Source organism: Castanea sativa, chromosome 8 (assembly GCF_040712315.1).
Source record: "Castanea sativa cultivar Marrone di Chiusa Pesio chromosome 8, ASM4071231v1".
Taxonomy (NCBI): domain Eukaryota; kingdom Viridiplantae; phylum Streptophyta; class Magnoliopsida; order Fagales; family Fagaceae; genus Castanea; species Castanea sativa.
The window spans coordinates 47,417,880-47,435,186 of record NC_134020.1 but is presented as its reverse complement, the minus strand read 5'-3'; the positions used below and the strand labels follow the sequence as shown (position 1 = coordinate 47,435,186).

Here is a 17,307-nt window from a genome sequence, read left to right as displayed (position 1 = left end):
ATTGTAGTAGACCATAAAGCAAACCTTTTTTATTAATTATGAGACAAACGCGTAATGCTACTTTTTTTTTTTTATCCTTTGAAATTTATTATACAGTTTCATACTTTGAAATTTATTATATACAAGAATTGATCAGAGCGTGATGCGTTGGTAGGAATTTTTACCTGGCTTGAGTCGTGTGCTTTGAAAAAAATACTGTGTTATGACGTGAATAGCTTTAACACACTCAGGAATGCCAAACACCATAAATTTTGCGAGTTCAAGTGAGTCGGATCAATAATTACACGCATAAGACTCCTTTTTTTTCATTAAAAAAAAATTAAACCTGAGAATTAGAGAGCCAACACGTAATTCATAGTTGACGGTTCAAGCCAGCCGCAAAGATTTCCTTCACCAGGTACGGAACTGCCTTGGGGCTGCGGCCCCCCCCCCCCCCCCCCCCAACCTTTGAAAAAAAACTCATAGTATATATATTTACACCAAAAAAAAATTACTTTTAGCTTTAAAAGTTATATACTTGGCCCCCTCCTCCAAAAAATTGACAAGATGACTTATAAATCTCAAAAATAGATAATAAGAAAAATCTTTTTTTTTTTTAAAAAAAAAAACACATATCCAGATTATAAGAAAAATCTTTGGACAAATCATAAATCTGGTCTAAGCAAAAACAATAACAACAAATCAATTACAAATCCTAGCAAAACAAATCACAAAAACCCAATAACTTTTACCTAGTTCTTCCCTCTCATTTGAGAGCTCTATGCCTCTCTCAAATGACTCCACCTCATAGACATAGAAATAACTCTTATATTGTTGATCGCTCCATCCACACACCAGTTAATCTCCAAAAACTTGGATCAGTTGGTGTCTTTAACTCAACCAATGGAAAAAATTTATCTATTTTTTGAATGGTAGAAATTTTTTTATTTTAAATGTTTTATTAACTTTGAGACACACTTGGCATGCATGCATAAATGGTGATACATGTGTGAAACAACAACAATCTATTGTTTTGTGCTTTACATAAACTGCCACTAAAGCACGTGTGAGATTAGTCTATTGGTAATAAATTTTGTGACTTAACTAAATTAATGTAATGACGGGAAAAGCTTTATTATTTACTTAATTAAAGACTCAAAGTTACCATCCATTATCACATGATTGTTTAATAGTCTCTTTTAATTTTTTTTTTTAACTATTTTTTCAAACTTGCAATTTTTCAAAGGAAAAATTCTCAACCTTACCAAGACACCAATAATTGTTTTGCCCCTTTTTACGCTGAATATTAATGCATGATATTATTAACCATTATTTTAGCTGTTTTATTAATATAATGCTTGACATTATGAAGTTATTAGTTATATATATATATATATATATATATATAGCATTATGAAGTTATTAGTTATAGAATTATGTGAAAAGAGTAAATAATTTTTTAAAAAAATTTATAATGTCAATAGAATAAAGAATTGGTCTAATCTTAGTCAGACCTTGAAAATATTAGGACGTGCCAATTGACTTACAAAACTCTTGATTATAAATTGTCATTTGTGATTTTTTTTTTCAAAATAAAAAAATACAAATAATTTAAAAAAATTAATGCTAATAATGCATTGTTGTCAACCTCTAATATTTATATTTTAATTTTTTAAAATTTTTGAACAAAGAACTTCGATTCCCTAAATTTGAATCATGGTTTCATTCCTGATAAACTGCTTTTAATATTTTGTAGAATAATGGTGCTTTTATCACACATGAGCCTCCCACTCAGTCATAACTCCATGTCATTTGATTGTGAATAGCAAATTGTGACCAAATATTTTGTGGCTAGCTAGCCTCCCAAGTTTCCTAGCAAAAGACTTTTTCTTTGTTATTGACTTACTGCTACGTTGGGTTTAAACTTATAAGCCTTATTGCTCATGATACAGTACAATTCCGTTGACTTGCTTTTCTATGCTCGCTATGTACTTCTTGATCAGCTTTGCTATTTTCTTCTTTCTTCATCAAAGTAACATCTCCATCATTTTCATTAATAAAGAAATAAAATTACAATATTTGAATATTGAACCATGTGATTTTGATTTTCATGAATAGTACGCTACAATGTTTGAATATTTTACTCGCGATTTGGCCTAAGTCATGAATGACTTGTGAAATATAGTCGGTCAAAAACTCTTCAATTTCAGCATGTGCTTCTCGTGTGATCTGTTTTGCGGGTTGGCATTTGCGAGCTAGTCGCGAAATCCTCATTTTCACTGAATCTTCACCAAACTCTCACACACAACCCTTACATTAAATTCCACAAAAATATGTGAAAATTATTGAACATAATTTCAATCAAATTTGACACAAAATTAAAGCCAACAAAAAACATAGTTGTAAATCACAATTTACAAAACTCTTGATTATAAATTGTCATTTTTTATATTTTTTTTCAAAATAAAAAATACAAATAATTAAAAAAAAATAATGCTAATAATACGTTGTTGTCAACCTAGGATTGATATTTCAGTTTTTTAAAATCTTTAAACAAAGAAGTTCGACCCCAGTTTGAATTCTGCTTCCGTCCCGGTCCTTGACCAATTGTTTGAGCGTTTATTAGAGATTTTGGAAGAGTCAAATCTCTTTATGTTGTGGGTCAATGGGGAAGATGAGTAGGAAACTCCCCAGAAGGCACAGACCGTGCTTCCCATGGCTACCCCACCTTGCTCTAAATTCAGTCTGGTTTTTCACAAGTCTTCTGTATCCAACTTCCAAGTCAACTGGCGTGTTGATCAGAGAAACTACATGTTATATAGTGAAGAAACAAGAAAATTAGCCATACAAATACGTTGTTTTAGTTTTAGAATAATAGATTCTTGTTTTTTTCCTGTGAATCGAGAATTTTGGAATGGCTTCTGTCTCTCTGTTTGTTTTTTTTGTTCTCTCACACCTCGTGCTGCTTCACACAGCTGGAGAAGGAGAGCGAGAACACCCATCTTGTGTGCCCTTTAAATGTGGAAAATTCGGTAACTTTCGCTTCCCATTCACCGAAATCACACCCCCACCGAGCACACCCCCATTTTGTGGTTTAATGCTCGAAAAGTGTGACGAAAAATCTCCGATGATCCACTTGCCACTGTACCTCCCGTGGGCGTGGAGTGTTGAGAAAATATGAAGTTTTAGACTTCTCTTATACTGACACCACACCACACATCCGTGTCAAGGACCCTTTTTTGGATGGCTTGAAATCCAATATATGCAATTACATAAACAATTTTTCTTTACCCACCTCTTCATCGATCTCTTTTAAACTCACCACATCCAATCGGACCCTATTCAAATGCAATCGCGATCTTCATATTTCTCCCCCAAGAAATTTTAACAATATGAGCTGCGGAGACTATAATATCTACTATAGTCCTTCAAACGAGGCTTCTTGGAGCTTTCCTCCTGGATGTACAACTATTCAGCTGCCAGTAAACGAGATTTCACATGAAGATAAACTGAATTTAATTGCTGAGTTCGACCTTGACTTGCATGTATCTGATGATTGTAGCCGCTGTCATGGTAAAGAAGGTATAGACATTAGAATAACACAAAAATGTTTTGATGCGCACACACATGTACATTCATGAACATGGATATAAACTCCTTTATTTTTTTCCCTAAGCTGAAGTTGATCCTAATAAATACATGTGTTGCTACTATTTCTGTTCCATGCCATAATCCACTCTGCAGCAATAGCTTAAGTTAGCTGATTTGGAGTAGTTTCAAATTTAGGTTATGAGAGAGATAGGAATAATTAACTTAGTTTCAGTGAAACGTATGATTGGGTATGTCTGAGCTGGTTTTGAAAGTGCTTTGCATAACACTGTTAAGATCTCAAAGGGTGCCAATTTGATTTGCTGTGTTCACTTCTTTCTTCATTGTGGAAACTAACAACATTTTTGTATCTATTTGCTGTTGCAGAGAATAAAAACAACAAAGTGGTGATACCATTAGGTAAGATGCATCTTCAATCATATTTCTTGTTGAAATTGATATAGACACGTGCCTGCTCCAATTGTATCATTTCATGCGCGCAAAAATAATTTCTCCTATTTTTGCTGTAAGTCTTGTTACTAGGTCCATTTTCTCCACTACTATAATCCTAGAAGATGGCCTCGTGCCTTAAATACAATGATGGTTAATAAGTATGTTGTCAATATATAAATTTCTCATAAGTTCCTTTGTGACATTCATTAGAAAAATTTTATATCTCATGAATTCCTCCATTATTGCTGCCTCTCAGTCAGAACTTAACTCCTTCCTTTCTCTGCTTTAGCTGTTGGATGTGCAGTCTTCTTCATGATTGCCTTGTTCTCTATTATCTGGCACCTTTACAAGAAAAAACATCCTTCTTCAAAATTGCTAGCAAGGAATGCATATTCTGATCCATCCTCAAGATCAGAAGTGGAGGGGTGGAGTGTCTACTTTGGAGTCCCTGTTTTCTCCTACAATGAACTTGAAAAGGCCACCAATAATTTTCATGTTGAAAAAGAACTTGGGAATGGAGGATTCGGAACTGTTTATCATGGTAAGGTGATCAACTCATTGAATCAATTTCCAGATCACTTAAAACTACGGTATAAACTTTCTTAACGAAAGGGTAAAGAAAAATATGTGAAAATAAAAAGAAAGACTTTGACATGCTATTTTTCTCAACTAGGCAAACTCCATGATGGGAGGGAAGTTGCAGTCAAGCGCTTATATGGGCACAACTATAGACGTGTAGAGCAGTTCATCAATGAAGTTGAAATCCTAACACGATTGCGCCACAAGAATCTTGTCTCCCTTTACGGCTGCACTTCACGCTGCAGCCGTGAACTTCTTCTTGTGTATGAATACATTCCCAATGGCACCGTTGCTGATCATATTCATGGCCATCAAGCTAAACCAGGTTCACTCACATGGCCAACTCGTATGAGCATTGCTATTGAAACTGCTTGTGCATTGGTTTACCTCCATGCTTCTGACATCATACATCGCGACGTAAAGACTAACAACATCCTTCTTGATGACAATTTCTGCGTCAAAGTTGCTGATTTTGGGATTTCCCGGCTGTTCCCTAATGATGTTAGCCATGTCTCAACAGCTCCTCAAGGGACACCAGGCTACGTTGACCCGGAATATCGCCAATGCTACCAGCTTACTAGTAAGAGTGATGTCTACAGCTTTGGGGTTGTCCTCTTGGAGCTCATATCATCACTGCCAGCCGTTGATGTATTTAGGCATAAGCATGAAATTAATTTGGCTAAATTAGCTGTAAACAAGATTGAAAAGTGTGCATTCCATGAGTTGATCGACCCACATCTTGGATTTGAGTCAGATGAGGGAGTTAGAACAATGACCATTTTGGTAGCAAAGTTAGCTTTTCAATGTCTACAACAGGACAAGGAAATGAGGCCTTCCATGGATGAGATATTGGAGGCTTTAAAGAAGATTCAAAGTGGTAAGGATGCGCATGAGGATCAAGAGATGGCATATGATGATGCTGGCATCCTTAATGTACAGCAACCAGCTTCACCCGATCATGATGAGGTTCATGTGTTAAGGAATAAGCGGCTGCCACTTTTACCTAAGGATGTAACCAATTTTTGGACTAGTAGGTCTACTACACCCAATGTCAGGAGTACTTTTTAGGTACTCCCGTAGCACAGTAAATGGTACACTCTTCTCTCACACTTATGGTAAACTCATTAAATTTATGGTGAAATCCATTATAAATGTGAGAGAAGAGAACATCATTTCATTTTATAACTAGAGTATCTAAGTATTTTCCCTAATATCAATGGTTGAAATTTCATTTTTTTTTCATCCACTTGTTTGATTGTTCTTGTTCATAGCGGCATATAATTGGTATGTAGAAGTGAGGGATGCACATTTACCAAAATACCTAAAAAAATTTTATTCTTTATGTGATTCTGTGTTCTATTTTTTGAATAAAAATCCTACTTTGAGTGTCACCCATCGAAACACTTTTTTTTTTTCCAGGGGATGTACATTTGCCGAAGCAACTCTTTTATTTTTTTAATTTATAGGTACAATAAAAATTCAACTTATGACATCCATTAATAATTATTGTTCTTTATCATCAAATCAAAACACTAATTAGTTTTTTTATATAAGTAGAATTTGAACCACAAATCTCCTATTCGACTCCAAGAGACTTTATTTGTGTGCATCCAAAATAACAGTGAGAAAATTACAAATAGTAGCCGCGCATGCTATCGGTAGAGATTTGCATTTTGTTTCTCAAATAAATTATATATTTAATAAGTTTATGAACAAAACTGTGTTGCATGGACTTCAACTAGTTATAACTAAAACTAAATTTTAGGGAAACAAATGGGAAAAAGTAATAAGATTCAAGATTTTCCTTTTTTTTTCTTTTTTTATAGTCAAAAAATAATGATTTGTTTTGTTGTTGCTTTTTTTTAATATAAATTTTATAGTTGATTTGAGTGTATGGTAAAAATAAAGAAATATATTGTTCGGGCCAGTGTGAATTTCCCCTTGCTTGATGGCCATGAACTTCTTGTGTATGAATACATTCCCAATGGCACCGTACAACAAGGCCAGTATAAGAAAATAGAATTAACTAACTTAATCAATAGTTGAGGTCAGTGTTTTCATTTTTAACAAGAAGACTGGACCAGATAGTTTAAACTTCTAGAACCATCAAATAACAAACTACCTTTGAAACAGTGAATTTTGGCACCTAACTCATTCATCAGTCATCATCCTGTTCTTATAAGGGAGGAGGTGCATTCGAGCTCAAACTCGATGGAAAAAAAATTTATTACAAAACTAATCAAATAACATTGAGCATCAGCATCTTTGTTTAAACGCTTAGATACTTTTTTTTTTTTTTTTGTAAAGAATTGATTGGCATGCTGTTGCCTGGGGTGCAAGACAAATCAAATGCTGCTCTCGCATGACATAATGACATGAGAAATCAAAGTATATTTCTTAAACCTAATGAGGTAAAACAACAAGCTAGAAGCAGATGCAGTAAAGGACAATCATCAGGAAAGTTAAATACAAATTATAAATTCACTCTCCTTCCAGCACAAAAAATATACATTGCAAAGTGCAAAATATTTTTTTAACTCTATTAATCCAAGTATTTACAGACTCGAAGATTTAAGAAGTCTTGCAGAGAATATCATTCTGGTTCACTCTCACCAAATAAACCCCAATAAGGCACACTCAGTGCTAAGAATACAACTAGCCCCATCAAAGTACCAGTCAGGCAAATCCATGACCAAATATCGTAACATTTGATTGTGTTAAGAAGGAAAAAGAAGAAAATTCTTCACGTTGAGGTGATCAGGTAATCTAACTTCATATGATTTTACAGCAACCTTTCCACCTCATAATCTTTGCACATTGAATTGGCATGAATCAACTTTAACTGACCAAATGATTTATGGTAAGCCTTAAAAATAAATAAAAAATAAAAAATAAAAAAAGTTCCTTACTGCTGTCTGAGAATAAAAGCGAAGAAGTCACCAGTAAGTAGGCAATGCAACACCAAACTGCAACTCTAGGTAACAACCTATGCTGTACCTCTACAGATATTAAAAGATTGATGTAAAAATGAGACCTTGACCCATATTTTACGAATGCACAACAGTCTAATACTGATTGAAAACCTTAAATTCTACAAAAAGCAAATAGACATAACTCAATTAAGCAACATCTTTGACTCTTGTGCTTGCATCATTCGGTCGTATCTAATTTCACCTCTACACCTCCTCAGTTGAAAAATAGTAAAAACATCACTTTTTACTTCATACTTATAAAGTTTGAACTAAGCTACCTAACTAAAATGCCTCTCCCTGCTCAAAAATCTAGAACCTTTAAACATCTAAAAACCAACAGCTCTCATAACAGCCGATTGATTCTAAAGGCATTGCAGTGCATATTGTTCTTCTGTTCATGACTCTCAACATGAAAAAATCAGACAACCTTTAAATAAACAAATAAAGTACATACAAAATCAAAAGGCTAACATTCAGGCAAAAACAAACCTTGATCCTATGAGTCCGAAACCAGCCTTGCCACCTTCCTCGGAAACGAGCCATCGAAATCTGTAGCATCCACCACCATCAACACCACTGGCCGCGTCCCTCCCGTCAAAGCCTGCCGCCTCCCAACCGTGGGTTCAAAATCGAAATCCAGCAGATCCTGATATCCACAATGAAGTATTTGTGGTGAATATAATATTTCTCCGTATTAAAAGAATTAATTAAAATCCTATTTTTATATTGTTATATTTGACGTGGAACTTATCATAAGTCTACGCAACATTTATAACAAATTAAAATTGAAAATTGACCAACTAAGTTTTTGTAGATTTCATTTTGCTCTAATTTTATTTTTGTTCATTTCAGTTCTCTAACTTTCAAGTTTATTCAATTAAGACTTTTTCATCAACTTTTGTTATATGTTGTGGTTTAATTTTCAATTTTTTTAAATTTAAAAAAATTCAATTAATGATTGAAAAATATTTTCCAGATTTTTTTTTCAAAAATTTTAACAAAAATTAACAGAAATGCCTTAATTAAATAAATTTGAAATTTAGAAAACTAAAATGAATGAAAGTATAGTTAGAGAACTGAAATGAAATCTGAAGAAAGTTAGAGGGTCATTTTTCTGTTTTAGTCTTTATAATACAAAATTCGCACAATTTGGAATATTACAATAATAATGTACACATAATTAAGGATGAATTTTCTTGACAGTTTTTTTTGGATAAAGTACTTTGAGTCCCAAAAAAAAATAATAATAATAATAATAAATGACAGCTGTCAAAACCACACTACCACGTACACCAAAAAAAAAAAAAAGTATTTCATCTCCAATGCATAGTTGTCAGTATCGTACGATACACGATACGTATCGTATCGTGTGTAAAAAGTTCTGTATCGTATCAACATATCGTAAGTGCTCATGAATCATACGATACATGGACAAATGCTTTAAAATGAGATTTTTCGTTAAAATTTGTACTTTTATTTGAATCTAACAAGTTGTTAGCCTGTTCATCAAAAAAAACAAACAAGATGTTAGACTTGTTCACACAAAATTATTAGTTTACTTAGTTTACCCTACTAAAATAACATATTCATAAGTTTTTTTTCCTCTCTCTCCTACAATTAGACTACACAGAACTCGCTTACCCTTCACTTTAATATTTACAAATTTATTTCATATATTATGAATAAAATATTATTTGACAATATAAATTTTTTATTTTTATCATTATTGTTATAAGTCCAAGATAATAGGGGTCCGTTTGGTACATGTGTTTAAACACATGTTTTCAATTTTTAAACAATATTACACGTATTTTCACACATTCTTTTACCCACACGTATTTTCACACATTCTTTTACCCACACGTAATTCCAAAAAATACAAACAACATTATCAAACGGCCCTTAGAATGCCAAAAAAAATTTATAAAAAAATTATTAAAATGAAAAGAACAAGAAGAGATAGTAAATGTCAATGACGAATGACAATGAAGAAAAATTTTATTGAAGAAATAAGTTTGCAAAATTATAAACATGATGATAGCATTAACTTAGATGGGGTTGATTAGGCAATTGATGAATATGATGAAAATAAATTATTATTTTTGGGTCATTTGTAATATATTATCACTTTTGAATTTAAGTAATTTGAATGTGTATGTTATAAACACATGATAGTTTGATTTATTTAGTAAGCTTGTTAAATATTATTACATAAGTGGTGAATAAATTGGTCATTGGTTGAATACATTCAAAATTTATAATGAATATACCCTTTATATATGTATATTTATAATTTTTTATAAATTTTATTAACTGTTTGTGTATCTTACGATATACGATACGATATGATATACAATATGAAAAAATTAAAAATCGATTTACGATACGATTCACGTTTCACGTTTTGACAACTATGCTCCAGTGCACTAACAATTTTTATAGCAATGCTCATACGAGTTGGCCATGTGAGTGAACCTGGTGTAGCTTGATGGCCATGAATATGATCAGCAATGGTGCCATTAGGAATGTATTCATACTCAAGAAGAAGTTCACTGTTGTTGATCCCAATCATGACATCAATGTGAATTTCCCCTTGTTTCAGCCACCAGTTGGGGAGAAACGAGTTGAAGAGCTTGGGAAATGGGTGAGAAAGGAATTCCATATCTATGGATGTTGCTGCTTCAGGTCTGGGTTGGTTTGCTGTAGGACTTAAAGGAGAGGCAGTCTTAGGTGTTTGGACCTATAAAGGAGTTGATGTTGTGCTTCGCAATTCTTTAATACCTTATAGATCACATACTTTTGAAGTTACAGGGTTTGCAATCTTAAAAATCATCTCCGAGGCTGATCAAGCTTTGAATAAGCGGCGCCAAAATGAAAAGAAGAGGAAACAGAGTGATCCAAAAGTATCCGTACCAGCTAAATCACCAATATTAACACTTAATAGTTGGTGCAAACTCAAATTCTTGTTGAGTCGGGCAATATCATTAAAAGAAAAAAATTATGTGAAATTAACTCAAAGAGTGTGTTAACAAGTATGGATGAGGAAGCATAGTGACAAGTATGAACCTCGCTTGTGAGAGGAAGTAAAAAGCTAGCAACATTGTCAGGCCACAGATGGAATGGTTGACACTCATTGAGAAGAAGTGTGCAGGGATTTATATCTGGCCATCTTTTATTTTCGAATAACATTGCGTGGAATACCTAAGTCTTAATGAGAATATTGTTCTTCTACTGGAGTCAAAGCCAAAAAAAAAACACAAGATTCTATGGGCAGGATTCTTCTCTAGACAAAAGGCTTTCTTTTCTTTCTTAAAAGCATAAGATCCAGCTTAAATTTATTGGAGAAGGACAAAAAGCTCTGCCCAAGTCATATTCTACCCAAAAGTCTAATACTGCCCTAGGCCATGGAAATTACTGTTAGCTTACAGTTGCTTGTATTTTGTTGAGAAATTTAGACCTCGATTGATAGAATTAATAAGTTTTAAATACAAGTTGTTAATTAGATTGATTATGAATAAACCTTGTTAAAACAAACTAACATCAATATGTCAATATCATGCATAGGGGAAAAATAAATAAGACAAGATATGATAACCCAAGAAAACCAATGAAACAAACTAGTTTCACAGTAAAAAACCTGGGAGGAAACCTTCCCGAAAAGAAATTCACTATAGTAAAGAGAAGTTTCAGATCTAGTACAAAACATTTATCCTTGGACTCTACAATCCCCGTAGATGAACTCACAATAGAAACCTTCAACTGCTTCAGAACCTCTAAACTCTTCAATATATTGGTGCACAAATCTCAGTACGTGACTAACCAATGATGCACGGCTTTCAGTATGTGACTAACCCACCAAATTGAAGAAGATTGTTGGCTGCAAAGTTCTTCACTTCATTAACAATGAAGATCAAGAAGCACTTGGTTACAAAACCCTAAGGCGCAAAGACTCAGTAGCTTCTTTTAGAGAGAATAAGCACTCAGTCACTATTTGCATATGTTCTCCTTGTATTCTCTTATGTGAAGACCTTTAAAATAAGTCTTATATATGTCTAGAGTTGTGAGAAAAGAAACCCTACATATATACATGTCAGCATGGGCCGAAAATCAAATCTAGAAAATTCTGATTTCGTAGATCTCGATAAATACAGTTGTCAAGCTATCTGTTGAGATTCATTAATCCTCGATAGATATTATTTGTCGGCAACTGTTGAGAATCTGTCCAGCTTTAATGAACAGCTTTTCTTCACTTCTTTCTTGGTCCAATTTTCATGGCTTTAATACTTGGTTTGAACAACATGTTTCTTGAAATACTGAACACATCCTAGATCTACCCAATTACAAGTAAAGTGCGTTTTGTCAAAGAATTAGCCAATTACATAAGATATGTCCTTAACAATTTCCCCCTTTGGCAATCTGTGACAAAACCACAGTAAATAAATGAACATATGAAAGAAGTCATAAATTACTCAACTCATACTCACTTTTTGAATACAATAAAATCTATCCTAACACAAATGCTTGAAAAAATTTGCAAGAAGAGAGTTCATGATATGGAAGACTTTGACAATCTGTATTTCTGAAATACTTTAAACAAACTCATCATGGCATCTTAGTGTGAAACAAAAATAAAAAATTGTATACAATAAGAAACACGTGTATAAAGAGAGAAGAAACAACACACGTAGAGATAGGTGAAGAAGACATACATCATATATATATATATCAAAGATAAGCACAGTAGATGTAAACGTGGTCACAAGATTGGTGTACAAGGAGAAGAAGCAAAAAAAAGCTCCTACAACAATAAGGAGGTAAACACTCCCCCTAAGAAGATGAAACACAACTCTCCCTTAAAGAGACTTGTATTTCTCCTCCTAACATGTAGAATTTTTAAAAGAAACCACATTTTCTCCCTCTTTTTGTCATGATTGACAAAAGGTACAAAAAGCTATAAAGCCTCACCCGAGAAACATAAAGATTATCAAAGATGATTAAGGAGGCAAAAGAAATCCATATAAATGCATGAATGTAATAAAACAAGATGCTATGGATGACAAGATAATAGAAAGATGCAAAACATGTGAAAAATAATGCATGCAAGAAGATCTTGACAGATCGAGAAGCTGTCAAGCAGCTATCTAGCAGAATCCAACCTCGATGGATCAAGAAGCTATTGAGAATCGATCGGCCAAACAGAAAGTTTCTCGATGGATCGAGAAATCTGTCGAGAAGCTATCGAAACAAATTCTCAAAAGCTTCGATGGATTGAGATTGCGTTAACTTCTGTCGATAAAGAAAGATCAAAGAGCTCGATAGATAGCTTAGCTATTGAGAGGTATCAAGAAACTGTTGAGATGTGCAAAAACAGTTTTTAAAGAAAAGAAAATCACAGACATAAATGCAATCAAACATACTACTCAACCAAAGATCCAAACAACATTTTAAGCTCTCAAAAACATCTTTTAACCAAAAAAAAATGACAAACATTAAGATCCAAAACACACACACACACACACTAAACAAGTCTAGCCAATTTTATATTTCAAAAATAAGTCAAGACAGTTTAGTGAGCATACATTATCACATGTATTCCTTGTGATGGTCAAATCACATTGTACTTACACATGTATCAAAAGTAACAAAGAATATTGCATGTTGTATGTGAAAAATATCACAAGATTGCATAAGTGTCTACATGTTATAACGATTTGAGATATGAGAAAATCACTTTAACTCACTCACAATCATAACTGCTTGATGGGGATAATCACCTTTGAGGTAAATCCTATAACTCCCACATCTTCTAGAAGACACGCTTGCAATCATATTTAAAAGCATTTTGATTCTTTTTGCTTTCAAATTTCTTTGCATATTTTTCTTTTTAAGCATATCATGCATAGGCATAAAAAAAAAAAAAAATACCCAATGATGTTAAGTTTTTTGACATTGTACTTTTGCTATGCCAAAACATACAGATGTCATTGACATTGCACTTTTGTTATGCCAAAACATATAGATGTTTTATCATAATTGGCAAGTAACAGTGGTGAGATGGTTATTTATGCATTTCTCTTAGGATTTTCTAATCCTTCCCGTCAAAAAGAGTTATACAAGTGTTAAGTACAAGAGATTACTTAATCTTACTCATCATAAATACAAGCCACAAAACTCACTTGCTTAGTTGTGCATAAAGATGCTCATCTAAGTTACAAAAGATACGAAGTTTAGAAAATTTTGTTTCAATGGAAATCCAAGTTACACAAGTACCAATGTACACAAAATACGCTATTTTTGTTTTTTTTTTTTCTCTTTTTATTTTGAAAAAAAAACAAAATAAAGACTAAACAACCAAACAAAAACAGACAAACAACATGAAGGCATGAAAGATAGATGCATGAAAGCATGATTCCGAGATCAGATAAGAAATCAAGCAAGGAGAGTCATACTTTAGATAGAAAGGATTAAAGTAGAGGACAACAGAAAAGACAATTAAGTCTTAAGCTCTTTTCTCACCTACATAGTACGAGTCTTTAGCCGTAAAGATGAAAATGCACGTGTCCTAGTATGTCTACTAAAGGACATAGAAGGATTAGAATTCTCCTGAAATTGAGTTGAAAAGCTCAAGACTTTTAATAGTTCTCCAAATAAAGGTGTAGGTCCTTAAGAGGAAACCTGTGACCATTTGGACACTTGCTTTCAAGGAAACAACTTAAAGCAATTAGGAAGAATGTGTCCAGAAAGACCACAATGATGACGAATATGAAGTCTAACAAAGGATTTAGAATTAGCCAAATCAGTTTTGGATTTCATACCTTAATCACCTTTCTCAGATTGGGGCACAAAGACAGTTCTTGATCCAGAAGCCGTGAAAGAGAAGGGGCCGGAGGAAACAGCATATCCTAAGCCAGTCTTATCAGAACTAGGCTTTTAAGCACTCAATACCTTATCAATCTTTGCACTAGACATCCTTTCTATTTGAATTCTAGCATGACTAAGCTCAACCTCAAGATTCTTGACTTTCTCTTCTAATGAGGTGTGCTCCACAACAAGAGTCTCAACTAACGTTATAGTCTCATCTAGTTTGACTAACAAATCAGTTTTTTTAATTTATCTCATTAAGCTCTTTTTGACAATAATGAGAAGTCTTTTCAGATTTTATAAATTTAGTGCATAGCTTATCATAGGCTTCTTTAAAGGTCATCTTCTTAGGTACTTCATCAGAAGAAGAATCCTCGCTATCAACACTCTCCACAATCACCTTATCGGTTGTGGCAGCAAAAGTTATAAAGTGACCACATTCATCCATATGCTCATCGGAAGAGTCATCCTCAGTATCACTCCAGGTAGCAACCAACCCTTTATCTTTTGAATTCTTGGTCTTTTCCTTCATAAGATAGTTTGAGCACTCTATCCTCATATGACCAAAACCTTTGCACTCATGGCACTGGATAAGGGGTTTCTCATCCTTACCCCTCCTAAAGGATTTAGATTTCCTAAGAGATTTGTCCTTATCCTTTTTTCTAAATTGAAGAAGTTTGATAATCTCATCAGCTATGAAGGTTAAGTCCTCATCCTCATCCTCATCTTCATTTTCATCTTCAAAGTCATCACTCTCTTCCTCAATACCCTTAAGAGTTAAGTTTCTACTCTTTCCACCTTTTTCCATTAAACCTAATCTCATTTCATAGGTTTGAAGGCTCCCTACAAGCTTAGTCAAAGAAATTTGATCAATGTCCTTCACCTCTTCAATGGTAGTGATCTTAGCATGGAATCTTCCAGGTAAAGACTTAAGGATTTTTCTAACAATTTTGGATTCCACTATAGATTCTCCAAGGTTGAAAGCAGAATTCACAATATCCTTGAGTTTAGCATAGAACTCATCAAAGGTTTCATCCTTCTCCATCCTTATTTCTTCAAAACTACTAGTGAGTCTTTGAAACTTCACAGTCTTTACTGCCTTGATACCTTCATAGGTGGTCTCAAGAATGGTCCAAGCTTCCTTGGTAACTTTCATAGATGATATTTTCTTAAATTCCTCATTGGTCACCCCACAAAACAAAGTATTCAAGGCCCTACTATTGAAATTTGTCGCTATAATTGTTGCTTCATCCCAATCCACCAACGCTTCCTTTAGCTTAATCCAGCCAACTTCAACAGCTTGCCATACTTTTTCAACTAGAGCCTACAAAAAAACTTTCATACGAACTTTCCAGTACGCATAATTAGTGCCATCAAATAGAGAAAGAATCAAAAGATATTGTCCACGATCCATGACAACAGGGGTCAAGGATCACACTTAGGAAATTAATCCAATCAAAGTGTACCTGCTCTGATACCACTTGTTGGAAAATTTAGATCCCGGTTGATAGAATTAACAAGTTTTAAACCTAAGTTGTTAATTAGATTGATTATGAATAAACCTTGTTAAAACAAACTAATATCAATATGTCAATATCATGCACAGCGGAAAAATAAATAAGACAAGATATGATAACGTAGGAAAACTAATGAAACAAACTAGTTTCACAATATAAAAAAACTTTGAGGGAAACCTTCCCGAAAAGCAATTCACTATAGTAAAGAGAAATTTCAGATCTAGTACAAAACATTTGTCCCTAAACTCTACAATCCTTGTAAATGAATTCACAATAGAAACTTTCTACCGCTTCAAAACCTCTAAACTCTTCAATATATAAACGCCACCCTTTTGATGCACAAATCCCAGTACGTGATTAACTAATGATGCACGGCTCTCAGTATATGACTAACTCACCAACTTGAAGAAGATTGTTGGTTGCAAAATTCTTCACTTCATTAACAATGAAGATCAAGAAACACTTTGTTACAAAACACTAATACACAAAGACGCAGTAGTTTCTTTCAGAGAGAATAAGCACTTGATCACTTTTTGCATATGTTCTCCTTGTATTCTCTTATGTGAAGGCCTTTAAAATAAGCGTTATATATGTCTAGGGTTGTGAGAAAATAAACCCAACACATATATGTCAGCATGGGCCGAAAATCAGATCTGAAAATTCTAATTTCGTAGATCTCAATAGATACAGCTGTCGAGACCTCGATAGATATATCTGTCGAGATTCATTAATCCTCGATAGATATTATCTATCGGTAGCTGTCAAGAATCTGTCCAACTTTAATGAACAGCTTTTTTCACTTGTTTCTTGGTCCAATCTTCATGGCTTTAATACTTGGCTTGAACAACATGTTTCTTAAAGTACTAAACCCATCCTAGATCTACCCAATTACAAGTAAAATACATTTTGTCAAAGGATTAGTCAATTACATAAAATATGTCCTTAACATGCTTTGAAGATGATCACTGAAAAGCTCTTAACAATGTGTGTGAGTGTCAAAGCCATTGTAACAAAGTTTTGTTTGTTGTCATAATAATTTTACCACCTTGTTTCTCCTTGCAAGATTTAATTATGATAAATTGATGATTCAGGTTTTATTGAATGCTGAAGCAGTGAAGTACGGATGGGGGGCATTCCCTAAAAAGTCACTCTTACACATTTGTATTACACACATTTGGAAATGATAAGTTTTTAAACCCTTGTATCAAAAATTAATATTTAACCATATGAACTTTGTGAATGGCTCAATTTGATGTGGTCATTAGGCCAAGGGTTCCATTTTCTGCAGTTGATCCTTTCACTCGGACATAGCCTTGAGTCTCTTGACCTCAAATGATAAGTAATTAGTTAATTAATAA

The 17,307-nt window shown here is 33.6% G+C and overlaps 1 long non-coding RNA gene and 1 pseudogene across 1 annotated transcript; one reads left to right on the top strand and one right to left on the bottom strand.

Moving 5' to 3' along the window:
* Window positions 1-2,860: 2,860 nt before the first annotated feature.
* LOC142608011 (LEAF RUST 10 DISEASE-RESISTANCE LOCUS RECEPTOR-LIKE PROTEIN KINASE-like 1.1) lies at window positions 2,861-5,877 on the top strand (annotated as a pseudogene).
* Window positions 5,878-7,109: 1,232 nt separating this feature from the next.
* Window positions 7,110-8,242, bottom strand: LOC142607972 (uncharacterized). Its single transcript, XR_012839404.1, has 2 exons — window positions 8,061-8,242; window positions 7,110-7,598 (listed from the first exon to the last, which is right to left on the bottom strand). It is a non-coding gene; the product is annotated as an uncharacterized LOC142607972 (long non-coding RNA).
* Between the last annotated feature and the right edge of the window lie 9,065 nt (window positions 8,243-17,307).